The sequence below is a fragment of the Anopheles gambiae genome, chromosome 3, assembly GCF_943734735.2.
Source record: "Anopheles gambiae chromosome 3, idAnoGambNW_F1_1, whole genome shotgun sequence".
Taxonomy (NCBI): Eukaryota; Metazoa; Arthropoda; class Insecta; order Diptera; family Culicidae; genus Anopheles; species Anopheles gambiae.
In genome coordinates, this window is record NC_064602.1 from 18,368,568 (window position 1) to 18,374,910 (window position 6,343).

Sequence of the window (6,343 nt, forward strand, 5' to 3'; positions counted from 1 at the left end):
TTGACCGCTCGGTTCTATAAACACAATCCGACACATTACGTTCATCGCTGTGGTGTGTTGAGGTGTTTTGGGAATCCCTTCGACTTGTAGCGGCAAATCAACCGGTTTTCAAGGCTCAATCCATAAAAAAACCCACACTCCTCCATCATCTCCATCTTGATGGTGCGCATCGGTGCATCAACTACCGCCTCCCTTTGCACACTCACATGACTACGTTGAACATTTCACTAGCCTGACTTCTGAACGAATAATGCTACTAACCAATTGTGGGAGTAATATTCCCACTTCACTTCGATTGCTGATAAGCCGCAACTTGAAGTTCCAAACAGTAACATTCCACTTCGCACTAATTTTGTCTGCTTCGGTGTGGCTTCGGGGCGTTCACGGTGATCACGGTCCCAGTGGGCCTAATGAAGGATTTCGTTTGTTCGCCCGATGACAAACACGTTTACGAGTGGGATCTGTTGTTACCATTCCTGTGCTTCAATGTTCAACAGCTGTATCAGTAGCGACGCTACGCTTTCAATGTACTATTGTTGACCGGTTGTGGGAGAAGTGGAGTTGTTTTTTCACCTCCTCCAAGTGGATGGACTTTGTCGAATGGAGAGTATGGAACCTTGCCGTCAATGTTGTACTTCTCAATTGAAATGGAAATTATATTTCATTCCACACTACCGGTATTATTTAATATATTCCAAACAGGGTGATATTGACACCCGGAGAGCCGAACAGGACTGTCAAACCAAGTTTGGTTAAGGATATATTGCGGTATATAGTAACAGAAAACATTACAAGAGGTTCAAACTGTTTGAATTCAACATTCAAAACTGCTGCGTGTTCTCCGGATCGTTAAAAACAAGTATTATTTTTGAGCATAATAATCACAACAATAATCATTGAACCGCATTGGCAGCAATAATTGAAATAATTCACAATAAAAACAAAAACAATATATTCATGAGGAAAGCAATTGGATATCTTGTTTCTGTCAATACTTTTTTAAACATGTCATGCATGATACATTGTATCACTTTAAATTACTGATGCGAAAATGATATTTTCGTCGGAATCAATTTCATTTGATGGAATCGATTCCGGGTAGTAGGCCCGGAATCAGATTCCTGAATCGATTCTGGAATCGGCTCCAAAATTGGTTCGGCTTCAGGATTGGTTCCGAAATCGACTCTCGAATCGGATTGCGAATCAATCTGGGATTGACAATTTGGTGATGTAACAGAATCAGGATTGACTTCAAAAATGGAATTAGCTCCGGAATGAGAATCAGTTCTTGAACTCATTTCCAGCATCAGAATATAAATACTCAATCAAGCGTTAACCTTGATAAAAAAATAACCAAAAGATGAGTCTACACCATTTTAGGCAGAATTGCACTAGAATAAGATAAGTTTGAAGCAAACAAGGGCATTAATTGAAGCAGCCAAGGACATATGCCAAACTCCATAGAAAAAAAAACTGTATCAATTAAATTGTATGAAATGAATCTGGTCATTTTAGGACCTTCACTTGAATATCGTGCATTTGAGCTTTAAAAATTACTTTATTTATATCTCGGCAACAGTAATAATGCATACAGTGGTATAAGCCTTTTAAAAACTGACATCAAAGACTGGTTTCAGTATGCATTTAATTTCTCTTTCCATGCCTTTCCTTTCGTAGAGTTCCAGTTTTCACCGCCTTTACCTTTAATGGTATCGTACTCTGTCTATCTTTTACACATGATTTAGCACATATAGGAGCAGATCGTAGCCTAGTGTGTCTATAATTTGCTATTTATGTTTCTATTGATTCGATTTGAATTTCATGGATGAGTAAAATTCATACTACAAAAATGGTAGAAATAACTGCAACATAAAACAAAGTTTAGACATTTAAAAAAATATCTTTAAGTTAACTTATATTAGCCAAATCTGCCATTAGAAACATTTTCCTGCCTGAAAACATGAAGCGTTTCATCGATCACATCTTGGAGTATTTTACGAACTTTTGCATTGCATTTGACACCCCTGCGCTGACCGCTCTATATCATCTCGCGTGTGCTAGTCATTCGACGGCGAATCTAAATAAAATCTAATCATCCTGCCTCATCGACACTCCCATCTTCACCGCCGCTTTGCACCAACCGACCCAACGGTCTACCGAAACCAGCAAAAAATTCAATTATTCATCGCTGTACTTGAGCAGTGCCAGCGAAACACCACAACAAAAAGAACCCCATCTCACCGAAGTCTCTCGACGGGCGATCGTCATGAAGAGCCACCGTTCATCTGGAGTGGACCGTTCAAGTGGCATGGCGACGGACTGTTTGTCAAATGCAATCGATGGTATGATACAGGGGAAAAAAAGCTCCGAAACACATCAGCTAGCACGAAAAACATGCTACGATTCTCCTTGGTGCACATGCTATGTGTTTGTGTTGATTTTTTTTGTCTGTGCTTCAAATAATAGCACAATCTAGCAGTAGAGATGATCACGCAACGGTTGGAATGGGGTTTCGGGAGGCTTACAATGCTTCTATGAAGGCTTCTCCGCATCATTTCAATGATCTTCCAAAACGACAACATGGGGACTGGTCCCAGTAGCACTGTCACACTCTGTCAAACACATTGAACATCTCTTCACTCTCTCTCTTTCTCTCTCTCTCGATCGGGACGTGCCGGAACATTAACGACGCGATTTGATGCTCAAGTGAATATTCAACAAGCTCCCGCCGGACTTTGCATTTGCAAATGAAGCGCACTTGCACCGCCACACTCCGCACTCCGCTTTCGGGAGCATCTAATCTGATCTGAGCAGAGCTGCGCTCGCACACACACACATCATGATCCGATCGCGATGCAAACGCAGCAGGAGAACGAGGAGCAGTGTTGCCTTGCCACGAAATAAGCCGTTTCCGTTTTCGGATCCGATTTTGATGCGCCACAGCGATGGTTTTGCATCGCAACACGTTGCGTAGAGTCGATTGTGCTATCTAACGCGGGCTGCCTATTCGTTGTTTGTTACCGTCGATCGCAGCATCACCCAAACGGTTACACCCGAGCAAGCACACCGGTTGGACAGTGACCTATTTGAACAATGGCTTTCGGTTTGGGCGTCGCTCACTCTGCCACGCCAATCACGTTTCCACTCCAATTACAACCTGTTTCTTGTTACGAAGGTTGATCGAACGCACAGCTCACAACACAGCAACAAAAAAGAGCTAGCCCCAAATTCCCTACTCCCACTAACACCAGCTTAGCTCGGCAAATACCAAACACGCAAATCGGGTACCCCTCAGCACGATACCGAAAAGTCCCTCCAAGTTTGGGGAGATCGCAGAAAGAAAAAAATACACATAAATACCAATCACTCTTCAGCACACAGCACACACACCATTCCGGCACGCACTTCACACGCGGTTGCGAGGGACGGCTAAGCCCCTCGGTTTACGTCAGGACGAAAGGAAGACACGGAAAAGAGAAACGGCCAACTCCTTCTTTCCACAGCCACAGCGCGCTGGAAACGGTTGTGGCGGAACGGGAAAGGCGGCAAGCCGGCGAGGAATGTCATAAATGTCGATGTCGAAAATATAACCGCAAAGCAAATGAAATACCGTCACCAAATATTCCCCCCAACCGAATGCCTGTTGGCGATTTTGTGTTTGTGTGGGGCACTTGGATTAAGGATGAGACGAACGTCGAGCGTAACAAATGATACACTAAATGAAGGAAGAAGAAAAAAAAGCTGCGATCACACGCGAGTGGAAAATATTACGTTCAGCAAAACGCGGGACGACGGAGGAACGATTCGCGATCGCGCTCAAGATCTGCTTCGAACAGCATCGAACGATAAACGATAATGAACGGACCAGCGAGATCGGCGCTGGCAATGGTCCCTCGGCACTGTTGGTCTAGCTGGATAGTGGTACATGTACGTGTAAGTAGTAGGACGTTTGTGTTTTCAATAGATAAGGGTTTTTAATAGCCTTTTTTGTCATCTATATCTAGCATTCATTGTTGGATTCTAACCTTGAAAAGTTTTTTTTAATATAATATTTTAAAATTATAATCTTAATGGTTAAAAATGGTGATTTTTAAGCTCAACTCACTGGCATAAATGTTCAATAGAACTTTGCAAAATGTTTGAACACAGTGACATTACAATCATTTTTTTTCACAAGATCTAAATTTATATTAATAGCTATACAAAGCATATTCAGTAATCTGCAATTGATTAACTGCGGTTTATCATATTTATTTTAGATGTACTTTTCAAAACTTTCTTTTTATTTTGGTTGATATGTTGATTGTTACATTCAACTGACATGTTTTCAAAAAGTTGTTTATGAATAATTCTAATCACATTTCACTTCTTTTTTATAATAATGATCTCGTGTGTTGAATCGTCACCAGTGCGGTTTAGTTGACTAGAGATTAATAAGAGTGCAGATTGAAATTTTGTGGATTATCCAATATCTACCTATATAGAAGCAAACATACAGACCCATAAAACGCAACAATAATCAAATTCAGGATTCATCCTCACGAGGCCTCAAACATCATGATTAATACAACAAAAAAAACAAGTATTTCTAAATGAAAGTGGATACTAGCACAGTTCAATTCAAAGAAGTTTTTTTTCTTGCATTGTCTTAAACTATTGTTAGAAATCATAAACTACGTATGGCATTCTTAAAGTTTAGGTGAATGCTGTATTGATATCCTTTACATTTGAATAGCAAAATGTCTAGTAATATCTTTTTTTAAGATAAGGTATAATTTTAATTTGTTTATCGACTTCTATATGTACTGTTCATTTACCTGTTATTCAAGCACTCAACGCATTACTCTTTTAAATTAGTACATGTATTAAGAAAAGCTACAGTTTAATATGTACTTTTTTCAGTACATTTTTTTCTATTTTGTTCCGAACAAGAAAACTGCAAACATTTCAAATCGGATATAAAAAACACATATTTTTTAACTAACATTCTGTTACGGAGAAAAAAAAACTGTACAAATTTACATGTTCAATTTTAGATGGGAATCTTTTATAGCTTTTGTTTCGATGTTTAAGCTTCAAACTTGAACCAACTAAATTTACCACATGAGCCTTCATTACATTATCCATGTTGAAATGAAATTAACAATAAAGGGTAGTCGATAGTTTGTATAAAACGTGACAATTTCATTCTTCATGGTTTCATCAAAGTTTAACTAACCAAACAATCCATCGTATCTTAATCAAGACCTTCAGTTTTTTTATTCACATTAAGCTTTGTTAATATTGACGTTCATGGTCACCGACAATTAACATTCATCATTTTGATTATCAATTTTCTAGTCTCTGTCTTACGGCGAAAGATTTCGATCCTAGGTAAAGATTCAGCAGTACAGTGCGAAGAATAGAGATGATTGACTGTGTAAACATGAATGTTGGTGTTAATTGCTCACGAAACTACCGAATGTTGCTGCATGATAATCAAAAGAAAAGTGTTGGATTGGAGTAGCATCACGAAACAATCCTAAGATGCACGTGCGTAATTTACCATGGAGCTATCAAAGGCATATTAATAGAGCTCTGTCTCGAAAGAGCAGATTCAAAATCGAAGAATGAATTTGTATACCCAGAAAAGTTGAAAATTTTTTAAAGCTAAACAAATATGCACGAATGTGCCGAAATAAATGGTTGCCTAGACACAACAGCATTCTATTCTAGACAAGTGCATCCAAAAGAAAAAATGAATGCTGATAGCTCAAGTAACAATTCATATCTTGTTTCTTTATATTGTTCATTGGCATTTAGCTGATGTTAATTTAAATTAAAATAATAGCATACATTTAGGCGTAAATGCTCAAAGAAATTTGAGTCGAACGTTTTCTTTTCAAACAAATTTTGAATAATTTTAATGTTTTTGACTGTTTCAAATACAAACTTAAAATAATCTTAGAAAATAAAATTTTAAATAAACTCATTTAATAACAATTTCAAGCTATCTTATCAGTTTTACATCAACGTTGAAGTCACTATATTAAAAAAATGTTTCACTGTCTGTTCATGCACACAATACGTTTGTCTCGCTTGAAGAGCAGTGCAGACACCAGCAGGAAGACGGTGGATGTGTAGAGAGAAACAGCAGCCTCGGAGCCATCTCTTTTTTTCCTTCATGGAAACATAACGAAGCATAGAAACAGTTATGCTCAAAGTTGTAAGAGCGAGCACAGTCGATACGAAACAGAGCTAACAGATGAATTCATTCACACGGACCTGTTGCTTCAATCGAATGAATTTTAGCAGGAGTGTTTCTACTGCAGTGCATCAGTTTTATGGATAAAAACATCTAAAA

The 6,343-nt window shown here is 38.6% G+C and overlaps 1 protein-coding gene across 7 annotated transcripts in view; it reads right to left on the reverse strand.

The window, feature by feature from the left end:
• LOC1275680 (protein NDRG3) overlaps nt 1-3,904 on the reverse strand; it is a 47,052-nt gene extending 43,148 nt beyond the window's left edge. Inside the window, exon 1 of one of the 7 annotated variants that reach the window (XM_061661530.1) lies at nt 3,772-3,904. The gene's annotated coding sequence lies outside the window, so the exon portion shown is untranslated. Of the gene's footprint in view, nt 1-261; nt 640-2,525; nt 2,677-3,021; nt 3,075-3,352 lie in introns of those variants that run through there. The other 6 variants (XM_061661532.1, XM_061661538.1, XM_061661536.1 and 3 more) reach the window with 6 other exon arrangements.
• Between the last annotated feature and the right edge of the window lie 2,439 nt (nt 3,905-6,343).